Source organism: Oryctolagus cuniculus, chromosome 1, assembly GCF_051225735.1.
Source record: "Oryctolagus cuniculus isolate XC-2025 breed Fujian yellow rabbit chromosome 1, ASM5122573v1, whole genome shotgun sequence".
NCBI classification, from domain to species: Eukaryota; Metazoa; Chordata; class Mammalia; order Lagomorpha; family Leporidae; genus Oryctolagus; species Oryctolagus cuniculus.
The window spans coordinates 154,913,647-154,929,539 of NC_142867.1; the positions used below are offsets into that span (position 1 = coordinate 154,913,647).

The 15,893-nt window shown below is 40.1% G+C and overlaps 1 long non-coding RNA gene across 2 annotated transcripts in view; it reads right to left on the reverse strand.

The window, feature by feature from the left end:
• The window catches only part of LOC149128708 (uncharacterized), a 145,498-nt gene that overhangs the window by 10,600 nt on the left and 119,005 nt on the right, over positions 1-15,893 (reverse strand). Inside the window, exon 4 of one of the 2 annotated variants that reach the window (XR_016236699.1) lies at positions 6,003-6,184. The exons of the other annotated variant lie outside the window; for it this stretch is intronic. This is a non-coding gene — a long non-coding RNA (uncharacterized LOC149128708). Of the gene's footprint in view, positions 1-6,002; positions 6,185-15,893 lie in introns of those variants that run through there. 2 annotated transcript variants of the gene reach the window in all.

Consider the following 15,893-nt stretch of genomic DNA (forward strand, 5'->3'; position numbering starts at 1 on the left):
CTTTGAACCTTTTAGCACAAAGTATAATTACCTATTTTTTTTTTCTGTGTTATTGCAATAACCTCCCAGTGTGCTTCATGAGGGTATGGCCCTTATTTTTATTTTCATTGCTATATCCCCAGCTGTGGCACAGTAGTTGCTCCATGGTAGCCTTTCATTAAAAATAGCTGAATAATTGATTCACTAGAATCAGTTAACACAACTGCCCACTCCTTGCTCACTATCCAAGAACACAAAATATATGGTACAAACCAGAGAGAAAATGTACTTACTAGGTATTATTTTTAATACCAAATACTTCTGATACCCAATAAGAGGAAGGATCTACTGACAGCCTTGTCTATTGGGCTACCCACACATTCTCCAAACTCTAGTAAAACCTTATGGGATTGGGAATGTTTATTTTTAGTTCATTTTACAAATAAAAAGTTGAACTGGAAGAAGTTAAGAAACTTGCTCCAATTTATATAGTTAGTATATAATGAGGTCCACGTTTGAATGCCATCTAATTGTATTTAAGAAGAGTTTTTTCTATATGACTTCACCTATGCTTCAGTTTCAGCACTCCATAAACTAAACTTAATTCTGAAACAGACCAAACAAAATGGAACTGGATTTGCTTTACTCTAAACAGAAGACTTTTAGAAAATATACCAAACCATTTTAGGGAATATTGTTGTTTTCTATTTCTTAATGCCATAAAAACAAATATTTTATTGTGGTTCCCTGAAGTCCAGGATCATCTGAGCTATGGAAGATGAACAGGTTTTAAATTTTATCTGTCACCTGTTAGGATTGCTTCATTTTATGGCAATTTGCATCCCTGTATAAACAAACGCCATATGACATGAGAAAGAAAATTTACTGTAAAGTGTCAAAGAGGGAAAAAACAGAACCAAGCTTTTATTTCTAAGCTGTAGGTTTCTACTTTGATAATGCAAACCAAGCAACTGACTTAAAAATATTTTAAAAAATACTCATGGAGAAAAGATGTACACTCATTAGGTTCCAATTGTAATTCAAGACCTTATTTTTTCTCCTCCAACATAGATAAGGTATTTTCAGAGTGGGTAAAGAAGTCAAGAGATAGGTAATGAGGCCAGCACTGTGGCATAGCAGGCGAAGCTGCTGTCTGCAATGCTGGCATTGCCCATGGGCACCGGCTGTTCCACTTCTGATTGAGATCTATGACGTGGCCTGGGAAAGCAGTAGAAGATGACCCAAGTCTTTGGGCCCCTGTACCCGCATGGGAGACCCAGAAGAAGCTACTGGCTCCTGGCTTCAGATCAGCCCAGCTCTGGCTGTTGCAGCCATTTGGGGAGTGAACCAACAGATACAAGATCTCTCTCTGCCTCTGCCTCTGCCTCTAACTCCGCCTTTCAAATAAACAAATAAATCTTGAAAAAAAGAGAGAGCGAGATGGATGGATAATATCTTTCCTTTTCCTATTTGGAAGAATGTTATTCATTGTAATTGTGAGACATTTCATATTGGAATTTTCAACCAAGCTTATTGAAATGCCAAGTTACGCCTGGGTGGTAGATACACAAAGCTTCCCACTGGAGAAATTATGCTGTCTCACAGTCCCTTCAGAGGACATTACTCTTTTAAGTGCTGAATTGAAGGTCTGGGAGATTGGATTTTCTGTTTATCAGAGCAAATAAAATAAAATAAAATTTAAGCCTCCCAGCACACTTAAAGAAAATTCCCAGAATACATATTGTTCCCCTTTAAATAGGCAGTCCATGGGAGAAGTTTTATTATTGGAAAATAAATCAGTAAATACCTTGAGGCAATCAGAGCAGCATACATGCTTACATAATTTCCCCATGCTTTGAGACTTCTTTTTCTATATAAATACAATTATTTTAAAAAATCAAATAAAAAGCATCTCTAGTATGCTATTAAATACATGAACAAATACAAGATAGATAACTGGAGCAATGGCCAAATTTTATTTGATAGTCTACAGAATGAGATATTGGTTGAAATTCATTTCTGACCACAAAGGATTTTATTTACCCTGAAGCCCTGTTTGACCTCAAAGTGAATCTCCTTTAAAGATGACCAATCGTCATAGAATGGCAGATGTCCTATACAGCACTCTGGCCTCAGAATCAGTCCTTAAAGCCTTCAGATCTGGCTGAAGAGCCCATGAGAGTATTTTAGGCATGGAAAGCCAAGATACTCTGGCAAACAAAAAAAAAAGGCCTAAATGAAAGATCTCTGTGAGTGAGATCCCAGTGGAAAGAATGGGCCATCAAAGAAGGAGGTACCTTTCTCTGAAGGGAGAACAGAACTTCCACTTTGACTATGACCTTGTCTAAATAAGATTGGAGTTGGCAAACTCAAAAGCTTCCATAGCCTTGGCAACTCATGACAAGAGCCTAGAGAGATTACTGGCACCATAAACAAGAGTGTCAATTGTTAAATCAACAACAGGAGACACTGTGCACTTACTCCCCATGTAGGATCTCTGTCCTTCATGTGTTGCACAATGTGAATTAATGCTATAACTAGTACTTAAACAGTACTTTACACTTTGGGTTTCTGTGTGGGTGCAAACTGTTGAAATCTTTACTTAATATATACTAAATTGATCTTCTGTATATAAAGATAATTGAAAATGAATCTTGATGTGAATGGGATGGGAGAGGGAGTGGGAGATGGGATGGTTGAGGGTGGGAGGGAGGTTATGGGTGGAAAAAGCCGCTATAAACCAAAAGTTGTACTTTGTAAATTTATATTTATTAGATAAAAGTTTAAAAAAAAAGATGACTAGTCTTATGCATATGCAGTTCAACTTGAAGTCAGTTAAATAGTTTTGGATGTAGAGTTGTCTATGTTATAATTATTATCGTATCTATTTCCATCATGACAAGGTGTTCAGGTAAATATGGACAGTAACCACAGATCTAGAGGGGATGGGAGGAGGGGACAAAGGAGGAGGAATAAAGGAAACACAAGGAGAATAAAGGAAAGGAAGAAAGATGAAAAGCTAGAGAGGATCACATTTTTGTTTTAGATCTATTTTTTTTATTTGAAAGTCAGAGTTACACAAAGAAAGAAGAGGTGGAGAGAGAGAGTTCTTCCATCCTCTGGTTCACTCCCCAAATAGCCACAATGGCAGGAGCTGAGCTGATCTGAAGCCAGGAGCCAGGAGCTTCTTCCAGGTCTCCCACATGAGTTCAGGGGCCCAAGGACTTGGGCCATCTTCTATTGCTTTCTGAAGCAATAGCAGAAAGTTTGATTGGAAGTGGAGCATCTGGGACTCAAACTGGTGCCCACATGGGATGCACTGCAGGCAGCAGCCTTACTCGCTACACCACAGTGCCGGTCCCATAGGATCATATTTTGCCTTCATCAGATGGCTAAAGAGAATTTTGTTTGGGGGATTTTTTTCTTTTTTTGAAGGTAAAAGGTCTTTGTATTTAGAATATTTGTGCATGATAATCATACATTACTGAGAGGTGTTCTGTGCAAATGGTTTGTATGAAAACACATGGCATACACTTTAGAAGACAAAATCAGCCTTGTATATTTCATCAGACTTGAAGTATCTTCACCATCTTTAAAATAGTGTTCAAGTAGTCCACAAGCTTGTATTTACTAGTAAGTCAGAGCCTTGACCACAGCAAGCAGTTAGTTGAAAACCTGGATAATGGATCCTGTGCTTTTGCCCGGCTGAAGTTCATGAAGCTTCCAAGTCTAAATCCTTGGAGTCTTTACTACCATTAAGACTCATACAAGTGTCTGCAAATTGTCATCCACAAAGCATTAGACCCGGGTGACATTAATCAGTTTTCTAGTGGGGGAATGATTTCATGATTCATTAAGTTTGAGGAACTTAGAGTACAACAAAACGCAAATCCTGTCATTCTTAATGAAGGGGATAGTTTACGCCAAGTTTCTCAACCTTGTTTTGAACAGAGAATGTGCAGCACCTGGCATCCCACAGAGTGTACTTTAGGTCACACTTGTGCAGTTAATCCCCACTTCACTTTCTTCCACAATCTCTATTCTTTTTCAGAGGTAATCAGCTGAATACCACCAATAGCCATAAAATGAAGAGACAGGTTTTATTTTACATGATTTGAGTAGAAGCAAATATTCATTCTGAAATTATTTTAATATTTTTATAACCCCTTGAGTTCCAAAAGGAGTTGAAATTACTTTCACTTTGGCAAAAAAAAAAGGAGGAAGGGGAAGAGGTAGGGGATGGAAACAGACCCTTGGAGGGCATCATGGCATAATATTGAAATAAACTGAAGCTGTTTTTTTCTTCATACAATTTGTTAAACTCTTACCAAGTGTAGGGTGAACCTTATGAGTATAAAGTACACTATAAATATATCTCTGTAAAAGGTAAGAGTGGGAATAGGAGAGGGAGGAGGAAGAAGGGTCAGAGCATGGACAGGAGGGAGGGTGGGGTGGGAAGTATCACTATGTTCCTAAATCTGAATATATGAAACTTGTATAGGTTAAATAATTTTTTAAAAAATGTTCACATCTATGAATGTGAGAAGTCTTCAAAGGGTTCATGGAAATGTATACTATGAAAAAATGCATGGATTTCACATACTCTTGTACCTAAATAGGCTTTTGTTTTAATTCCATTTTTCCATGAACTTTTTGAAGTACTAATAGCCTGCAATTACTCTCTGCAATAGGAGATGGATGAGGCAATCTCCATAGCATTGTGTGACACATAAATAAAATATTGGGGACTAGCACTGTGGTGTAGCGGGTAAAGCTGCTGCCTGCAGTGCTGGCATCCCATATGGGCACCAGTTTGAGTCCCAGCTGCTCCACTTCCGATCCAGGTCTCTCCTATGGTCTGGGAAAGCAGGAGAAGATGGCCCAAGTTCTTGGGCCCCTGCACCCACGTGGGAGATCTTGAGGAAGCTCCTGGCTTCAGGTTTTGGATCAGCGCAGCTCTGGCCTTGCGGCCATCTGGGAAGTGAGCCAGCAGATGGATGACCTCTCCCTCCCTCCCTCCCTCTCTCTCTCCTTCCCTTCTTCTCTCTCTCCCTCCCTCCCTCTCTCTCTCCCTCTCTCTGCCTCTGCTTTCTGTAACTTTGCCTTTCAAATAAGTAAATAAATATTTCTTTAAAAAAATGAAATACTATCTGAAAAATGCCTCTTTCACAGCCCTGTCCTCGGAGCTGGGACATGGAAGGAAGTCCTTAAGTCCTTTTCCCCTTTCCTTTCCTCTCCCCACCTACTCCTAAAGCTCAAAGAGAATGTCTCAGGAAAACTGATGAAATAAACAAACATCATCCTTTAGCTCAAGAAACTCTCTTTGGCATTCCAGTCTGGGTGGAGCAGATTCAGATTTGATTTCACTCACACATGATGAAGCTTCTAGACTGTTCCTTGGAGACACCCTTCTGGAAAGACCTCTTGTCAAAAACTGCAGAGATCAATCTTGTCCCAAAGGTCAACATGTTTGTCACCTCCTGTCTAGACTATTGCAAAGCTTGTGACCTGGACCTCCCATGGGAACAGTCCACTGACAGCAGATGACCCAGACGTGACAACATGCCTGCTGGTTAGTCAGCCTGCAGTGAGCCCAGCACACCCAGGCAGATTCTCAGCCTTGGCTGTTGTTTGACGTCAAGTCCAATTTACGATCTGGGCTCTTGGATTAAATCACCAGGCAGTGATGAACATGGATTGCTGGAAGCCCTTTTCATTCCACCCAGCCTGCTGATAACTTGCTGGACACGGAGAAACCAGGACACAATACAGATACCCCTTTATTCAGGTCTGTTTTCAATTCAAATAACTAAACCCATGTGTGTTTCTAGTAAACTATGTAGGTGTGCCAGGACCAAGAGGATTTTGCATGCAGCCCTGCCTTTCGAACCAGAGTGCGGCACAGGACTTCTTATAGGATCAAAGAAGTAAAGTGAACACAGAAATGTTGGGGGGGGAGGGGACAGAAGTAGTTAAAATTAGAATTTTTACCTGAATTTCAGCCTCTTTTCAAGGACATTGACTTGAGCTGCTCAGGATTCAAAATATATCCCTGCCTACACATTCAGAAGTTGTCACACGGAGATGTTTTTCCAGTAGTGATGTATCCTCATCATTCTCCCTCAGCTCTTCTGATGGCCACTACATAATTGCTCTCTGGTGACTAATATTCTCAGTCCATTCATTTCAAAGTCATAGTGAGAAGCTGTAAGAAATTACAATTATGTAACATGAACCTGGCCTGCAGGAAATAGGCTGAGGCAGACAGCCTCAGTCAGTAAAACTAGGTAGATTTCTTCCAAAAACAAAAGTTGGTTCTTTCAGGAATTCATCTTATATCCCCTTAACTAAGAAGTAGGCTAAATGACCTACCATTGTTTAGCCTTTTGTATACAGTAGGCTTATCTTCTTATTATTTCTCAATTTTCCAATAAAAGCATTTATTTTATTGTGATAAAGTTGGCTGCCAGCAAGAGTGGTAAAAGAAAAGAAAAGAAGTGGACAATAAGAGACCCCAGTAGAATCAGGAAGAGAAGATTAAAGAGAACAGAATGCTCTCTCCTGGAAAGCAAGAAGTGTGTGTGTGTGTGTGTGTGTGTGTGTGTATGAGACAGAGAAACAGAGAAAGAGAGATTGAATTACCCAGTCTCCCCTATTCTCTTCCTCAGTATGGATCACTGAAAGAATACAAAGTCATAAACCAGACCCTATCTAGTCACAAATCACATAACCTCCAAGGCAATGGCAATGAAAGTTAAAGGAGTTTCATGGTGCCAGCTTTGTGGCATAGTGGGTAAAATCACCACCACTGGCATCCCATATAACCAACAGTTCAAGACACAGCTGCTCCACTTCCTATCCCTGTTAATGCGCCTGGGAAAGCAGAAGACAGTCCAAGTGCTTGGACCTCTGCACCCATATAGGAGACCCAGAAGAAGCTCCTGGCTCCTGGCTTCAGCCTGGCCCAACCCTAACCCCTGCAGCCTGGGGAATGAACCAAAGGATGGAAGACCTCTCTCTGTCTCTCCTCTCTCTTGGTAACTCTGCCTTTCTTTGTGCTTTCTAAAGATTTATTTTTTTATTTATTTGAAAAGAAGAGTTAGAGGAAGGGAGGGATAAGAGGAGGTGGAGGGAAGGACAGGGAGAGAGGGAAGGAGGGAGACAGACAGAGACAGAGACATCTTCCATCCACTGGTTCCCTCCCCAGATGTCCGCATAGGCCAAGGCTGGGCCAGGCAGAAGCCAAGAGCCTGGAGATTCATCCAGGCATTCCACATAGGTGGTAGTAGTAGGGGCCCAAGTACTTGGGCCATCCTCTGTTGCCTTCCCAGGCCATTAGCAGGGAGTTTGCTCAGTAGTGGAACAGCCAGGTCTTGAAACAGTGCCCATATGTGTCATGGTGGAGGCTTAACCTGCTATGCCACAATGCCGGCCCCATAACTCTTTCAAATAAATAAAATAAATCTTTTTTTTTTTTTCAAAGAAAGAGTTTCATAAACAAATCATGTGCCATTTCTATTGTGTAACTCCCTACAGTTTTCTGGACTCCACACAGCTTCTATTAATCCTCTCCTTTGCATTTTTCCTTTCCTTCTCATGAAATACCTTCTCTCATCTTGGGATAAGCTGGAAAAGTCTATATAAGAATCTTTGAGACCATCCAAGACTCCCTGTAAGCATGTGCAGCCCGCAGGGGGTCAAATTTGCTTTTAAATATTGAAGCACACACCACTTCCCCCGTCAGGACTAACAGCAACTTGCACATTCCGCCTAGGTTTATTTCACAATCTTGTTCCTCCCCGGATAAAAGTCATGGGGGCTAAGAGGTTTCCATATAATTCTTTTTCCAAGCAGTCTGTCACTCTTGATGCATCACCCACACTTTCAGAAAATGGCATAAAATCCAGCCAGTCTCTTCCAAGAAGGATATTACGTCACTCCTTAGTCCTATGATGCTTCCTCAATAACCCAAACAAGTTTCTCCCTTCCCACTGGAAAAAGTGCATTTCCACTTCTCTCCAAGGGCCAGACATGGGATCATGGGTCTCTTAACTTGATCTGGCTTTGGTACAATAGCAGAGAGAAGCAATAATCACTTCTTTTATCTAGGTGAATATTGCATACCGAGTGACACCTTCTCATTGTAATCCATACTCCAGAAACTATTGTCCATTCAATATTCTGGTATCTTTCTAAAATTGTTTTAAGTTATTTGAGAGACACAGAATCAGACAAAGTGAGAGTGCACTCCCATCCAATGGTTAGCTTCCTAAATATCCACAACAACCAGTGTGAACTGGGACTGGAGCCAGGAGCTTGAAACACAATTTGGGTCTCCCTCATGGGTGGCAGGAACCCAAATAACAGAGCCATTACCTGCTGTCTTTCAGGGTTTGCATTGGTGGGAAGACTCCACCAGGAATCAAACCTAGCATTCTGATATGGGAAATGGATGTCTGAACTGCTGGACTAAATGCTCACTCCCTATTTCTGCATCTTCCAATATCCCTTTCCCTGTGAGTCTCATTCCTAACTGCTGGATAGATGGTTTTGAGGCAGGATTCATGCACCAAAGACACTGGAAAGGGCAGAAGAGAGAACCAAAGAGTAACAATCCAGTTAGGCAATCCACTTAATGAAAAAAAAAAAAAACAGGTTAGGCCTTGAGATTTAACCAAATTCAAACTCTATGCACACCATGTATCAGTCCTAGATCTCTACTCTGGTTTCTTATACTTTGGTGAGCTGTTGAGACATACAGAATAATCACTTCTTTCATTAAAGAAATTTGACTTGTAATATATTTCTTTTCTTCACACATGTTAACACACATGAGTACTGGCTTTATGTGAAATAAAGGAATGATGACATCTAAATTCCCACAATAATAGTTCTATAAAGTCCTATGTAGAGACTTCTAGAATGTTTTCATACTGAAACAAACAACCAAACAACATTATTCATCAAAGAATTCAAGATGCAATGCTAGAAGTTTTAGCTGGACTGGATTATAAACATTTTATGATTATAAAATTAAGCATAAACTGATAATAATTTTGTGCCATTACAAATGTAGACTGTAACTATTTTAAGAAGAAATCTTAAATGGACAAAGTTTACAATAAAAATATAAAAATTTATGTGGCAAATAAGCACAAGATAACTTAGACATTCTCTTTTTAGTTCAATGTATTACAGTAAAACAATTAGTAATTAATAAGATCCCTAAAATATTGGCACATGCTCACAAAATAATTGAAATATATGAAAATACTTTAAAACATTTGTAGAAAAATGGAATTAAAAAATTTATTTTGAGGCAAAAAAAGTTTAAAGTCCATGCATAATTTTTTATAATTTCATGAAAAATAATTTCTAATATGTAATCGAGATTAGAGAACAAAATGTAAACTACTATGAAACATTATATATATAATTTTTTCACTTGATATTCAAAAGAATTCCGTGAGTTATGCTGAAGTGTTCATTCTCATTTAATGTAAGAGAAAACTGAGACAAAGAGAGGTTGAAGGATTTGTACCAGAATCACAGAGAGGTAATAAAAGGCAGAACACAGACTCAACCTCAAATTCATTGTTTCTACATGTCAAAGTAAAATTTTACAAGTGGGAGGTGGCATAGTGGCACAGTGGCACAGTGGGCAAAGACACTGCCTGAGATGCTGGAATCCTATATGGGCGCTGGTTCAAGTCCTGGCTGCTCCACTTCCAATTCAGCTCCCTGCTTATGTGCCTGGGAAAGCAGCAGGAAATGGCCCAGTACTTAGGCCCCTGCAACCACACAGGAGACCCAGAAGAAGCTCCTGGATCCTGGCTTTGGAGCACAGCTCTGGTCACTGCAGCCATCTGGGGAGTGAACCAGCAGATGGAAAATCTGTCTATCTCTCCCTCTCTATAACTGACTTTCAAATAAATAAATCTTTTAAAACTACATATCACAAGTATGGCAAGGGGGTATGTTCAGGTTGTTACTGGCATTCCTTCTCACTAATGAGAACAAAAAAAAAATTCTTGGAGATATTTGATCTGAGTTTGAAGTGGGGCAAGGTTTAAACAGACAACATTGAGCACAGAGGAAACTATAAAGTGAGAGAAATCACTTAAAGAGAGCAAAAGGTAAGGAGATAGGAACTAATACACATTTAAGGAATAGTAAGCACTCCAGTTTGGCTGGAGTACATGTTATGTAAAGGAGACTAGTGGGAGATAAGGCTGAAAAATTGGGTTGGAATCAGGTCATGGAGTGTCTTGAATGCCTTGCAAAGAAATATGAACACTTTTGGCTGGCAGTGGAGAATTTTTGAACTTCTCTGAGTAGAGGAATGATATAATCAGAATAGAGCTTTAAAAAGATTAATCTGGCAGTAAGATATAGAAGAGTTTGGAAGAGGTTGCAGAGTTATGAGGCCAGGGCAACCCTCCAGATGAGAAATAATAGGGGTCTGACCTATAATAGTCAGAGGAGAAATGGAAACATAGATATGAAGAATCCTGAAAATATAATAACACAAGGACTCCTTGACTAATCATTGAGAAAATGTAAGGGAAAGAAAGAAAGCCGGCCTGAGTGATTGAAAAGGCAATGTTATTTATTGAAATAAAAAATAAAGAAGGAGGGTGTGAACATGCAGCACAATCATGGACACAATATAGGACCCCAGCAACCAAGAGCCTGATTGCCAGCTTTGAACAGTGAGGTGATAACAGACTACAGTAGTCTGTGCCACTGGCAATAGAGCTGTAGAGAGAGCTCGGCATGAGTGTCGGCTGAAGCCCTGTAGGGGACAGGGTACCTGCCAACAAAGAGGATAAAAGGGGGCACGTTTCTTTCTCCCTGTCCCCCAGACAATGACACCTACTGGCCAGCTAGAGGAAGGCAAGCACCATTTTGGACATACCTAACAGCTGCACCAGCTCAGGTCTGTGTACCCAGCAACCAACCAAAACAAAACACCTGAGCCTGGCTGGAAGGATTGCCAGGGGGCTGGAGACCCACGTAGGACTGTGAGGTGCCCCCAGCCTCCCTATGTGGAGCACCCCCTGGCAGCTGGCTCTGGGAGCATCTCTGCCTCTCTGTGAATGGGAAAGACAAGCGGGATAGTGTGGATCCCTAACACCCAGTGACTGTGGAAGCTGTGTGTGTTGAGATTGTGTGGACACTGTGATTGCATGAGAGTGAAAAAGGTTATCACTGTGAGTTTCTTCACAAGCTCAGAACCCCCAGATTGCCTGGGTAGATCATTGCAATGGGATCCATGCTCATACTGAGGACTGCACAGATCTTTTGTGAGGTTTTTATAGCAGTGTAGATGAGTGTTGCATCCATTGTGCACTAACACTTGGGCATTGATCAACTTGGAAGAGAGGAGTTGAGGTTGTGACTATGCCAACAGAGCTGATCACAACCTCCATCCTTATATTAAAAAAAAAATTTACCAGGCCCAACTTGGATGTCACCCTGGATACTCAGCCCCATCTAGAGCACTGACCAGAGCTCACTAGCCACACTCAGCACACACCTCTGGGTATTCACTGAAACAGCAGACACTCCACTAAACCACAGAGGCATAGTCTAAAGATAGAAGCCATCACAGAGAAAAAAATCAACAAGTATCTCCACAAATGCCTAAAAATAAATGCAGAAACTCAATAAGCAAGAATAGGAATGCAATATGATCCCCAAAGGAAGAAAGCAACATTTCAATATTAGAATGTGAAAATGAAAACACTGATAAAATACTTGAAACAGGATTGAAATATTAATCATAGGATTACTCAGAAACAATCAGAATAAAATACATGAATTAAAGAGATCTATAGATGACATGAAAGTTTTTTCCCATGAAATTCAGATTTAAATTTCAAATGATTCATATTTCAAAATGAAATATTAGAAATGCAGGATTCAATATATCAAATAAATATGTGGTAGAAAACCTTAACAACAGATTTGGTGAGGACAAAGAAATGAAATTCAAGTTAGAAGATGAATCTTTGGAAATTTTACAGTCAGAATGAATAAAAAGAAAAAGAAATTAGAAGACTTAAAAACAGTGTTGGAGACTTACGGGATACTATCAAATGACCCAATATATAGGTGGTAGGAGTTCCTGAAGTTGTGGAAAGAAACTAGAAGGTGGGACTGGTGCCGTGGCTCACTTGGTTAATCCTCCACCTGCAGCACCAACATCCCATATGGGCACTGGGTTCTAGTCCCGGTTGCTCTTATTCCAGTCCAGCTCTCTGCTGTGGCCCAGGAGGGCAGCGGAGGATGGCCCAGGTGCTTGGGCGCTTGCACCTGCATGGGAGACCAAGAAGAAGCACCTGGCTCCTGGCTTCGGATTGGTGCAGTGACGGCCGTAGCGGCCATTTGGGGAGTGAACCAATGGAAGGAAGAACTTTCTCTCTGTCTCTCTCTCTCTCTCACTGCCTATAACTCTGTCAAATAATAATTTAAAAAAAAATTAGAAGGCATATTTAGTGAAATAATTACAGAAAACTTTCTCAATTTGGAGAAAGAAAGGGACATCCAAGTACAGGAAGAACATACACTTCCAACAGACATGACCAGAAAAGATCTTCACCATGACACAGTGTAGTCAAACTGTCCACAGTAAAATATAAAGATTCTAAGATGTACATGAGAGAAATGCCATATTACTTTCAGAGGATCTCCAATTAGACTCACAGCTGACTTCTCATTCGAAACCCTACAGGCTAGGAGACAATGGTAAGACAAGCTTTAAATGAGAAAAACTGCGAACACAGAATACTGTACCCTGCAAAGCAATCATCTATGAATGACGGTGAAATAAAGATCTTCCATAACAAACAGAAATTGAAAGAATTTGTCACCACCCATCCAGCGTTACAAAAGATGCTTAAGGATGTGCTACACACAGAAACAAACAAACATAGTTACCACTATGAAACAATACAAAGGCAGAAAATCTCCCAGTAAAAGTACAAAGGAAATCCAAAGTAACCAAAAGGAATATTTACAGGAAAATGCCATGATTACCAATAGAAACCTTGAATGTAAATGGCCTCAACTCTCCAGTTGAAAGTTACAGACTGGCTGAATGGATTAAAAACAAGGCCCATCTATTTGCTGTGTACAAGAAAAACACCTTACCAATAAAGTTTCATACAGAATGAAGGTAAAAGGATGAAAAAGATATTCCACGCTAACAGTAACCCACAAAAAGCTGGTGTAGCTATCCTAATATCAGACAAAATAGACTTTAACACAAAAACTGTTAAAATGGATGAAGAAGAGAAGTATGTAATGATTAAGGGATCAATTCAATAGGAAGATGTGACTATAAAAAATGTATATGCATTATGATCAATTGTGAACTGAAATTGATCACTTGGAATAGTGAGATGGCATTGGTACATGCCACCCTGATGAGATTGAATTGGAATCCCCTGGTATGTTTCTAACTCCACCATTTGGGGTAAGTCAGCTTGAGCATGTCCCAAATTGTACATCTCTTCCCTCTCTTATTCCCACTCTTATTTTTAACAGGGATCACATTTCAGTTAATTTTTAACACTTAAGAATAACTGTGTATTAATTACAGAATTAAACCAGTCATATTAAGTAGAACAGACAAAAAAACTACTAAGAGGGATAATGTATTAAGTTGTTCATTAACAGTCAGGGCTATGCTGATCAAGTCACCGTTTCCCATAGTGTCCATTTCACTTCAGGAGGTTTCCTTTTTGGTGTTCAGTCAGTTGTCACTGATCAGGGAGAACATATGGTATTTGTCCCTTTGGGACTGGCTTATTTCACTCAGCATGATGTGTTCCAGATTCCTCCATTTTGTTGCAAATGACTGGATTTCGTTGTTTCTTACTGCGGTATAGTATTCTAAAGAGTACATATCCCATAATTTCTTTATCCAGTCTACCGTTGATGGGCTTTTAGGTTGGTTCCAGGTCTTAGCTATTGTGAATTGAGCTGCAATAAACATTAGGCTGCAGACCGCTTTTTTGTATGCCAATTTAAATTCCTTTGGGTAAATTCCAAGGAGTGGGATGGCTGGGTTGAACGGTAGGGTTATCTTCAGGTTTCTGAGGAATCTCCAGACTGACTTCCATAGTGGCTTGACCAGTTTGCATTCCCACCAACAGTGGGTTAGTGTCCCTTTTTCCCCACATCCTCGCCAGCATCTGTTGTTGGTAGATTTCTGAATGTGAGCCATTCTAACCGGGGTGAGGTGAAACCTCATTGTGGTTTTGATTTGCATTTCCCTGATTGCTAATGACCTTGAACATTTTTTCATGTGCCTGTTGGCCATTTGGATTTCCTCTTTTGAAAAATGTCTATTGAGGTCCTTGGCCCATCTCTTAAGTGGGTTGTTGGTTTTGTTTTTGTGGAGTTTCTTGATCTCTTTGTAGATTCTGGTTATTAACCCTTTATCTGTTGCATAGTTTGCAAATATTTTTTCCCATTCTGTCGGTTGTCTCTTCACTCTCCTGACTGTTTCTTTTGCAGTACAGAAACTTCTCAATTTGATGCAATCCCAATAGTTAATTTTGGCTTTGACTGCCTGTGCCTCCCGGGTCTTTTCCAGAAACTCTTTGCCTGTGCCAATATCTTGAAGGGTTTCTCCAATGTTCTCTAGTAACTTGATGGTGTCAGGTCGTAGATTTAGGTCTTTAATCCATGTTGAGTGGATTTTTGTGTAAGGTGTAAGGTAGGGGTCTTGCTTCATGATTCTGCATGTGGAAATCCAATTTTCCCAGCACCATTTATTGAATAGACTAAGAGTCAAAGGGAGCACATAAACAAGTCTAGTACCTGCTAACACTAACCGATGGAATAAATAAAGGGGAGAGTGATCCAACATGGGAAGTGAGATACTCAGCAGACTCATAGAATGGCAGATGTCCTAAATAGCACTCTGGCCTCAGAATCAGCCCTAAAGGCATTCGGATCTGGCTGAAAAGCCCATGAGAGTATTTCAGGCATGGAAATCCAAGACACTCTGCCAAAAGATCTCTGCGAGTGAGATCCCAGTGCAAAGAACAGGTCTTCAAATAAGGAGGTACCTTTCTCTGAAGGGAGGAGAGAACCTCCACTTTGACTATGACCTTGTCTAAACAAGATAAGAATCGGAGAACTCAGAGGGCTTCCATAGCCTTGGAAACTCATGACTGGAGCATAGGGAGACTACTGATGCCATAGACAGGAGTGTCAATTGGTAAAGTCAACAACAGGAGTCACGGTGCACTTACTCCTCATGTAGGATCTCTGTCCTTAATGTGCTGTGCATTGAGATTTAATGCTATAACGAGTATTCAAACAGTATGTTTCACTTTGTGTTTCTATGGGGGTGCAAACTGTTGAAATCTTTACTTAATGTATACTAAACTGATCCTCTGTTAAAAAAAAAAAAGAAATTATCAACTCCCAACTTGACTCTCACTGGGATTAAACATGACGATAGGTCTGATCTGATTTCATCATCATTTAAAAAAATCATCTATTATTTTTCACTTTATGTTTCTGTGTGGGAGCAAACTGTTGAAATCCTTACTTAATGTATACTAAGCTGATCTTCTGTATATTAAGATAATCGAAAATGAATCTTGATGTGAATGGAAGGGGAGAGGGAGTGGGAAAGGGGAGGGTAGTGGGTGGGAGGGACGGTATGTGGGGGAAGCCATTGTAATCCATAAATCGTACTTTGGAAATTTATATTCATTAAGTAAAAGTTAAAAAAAATGTATATGCACTCAATTACAGGGCACCTGGCTATTTAAAAGAAGTGTTAACTGATCTATAGGGAAACATAGACTCCAATATAATAGTGCCAGGGGACTTCAACTTTCAGCAATGGGCAGATCAACTGAATAGAAAAAATCAACAAAGAAATAAGA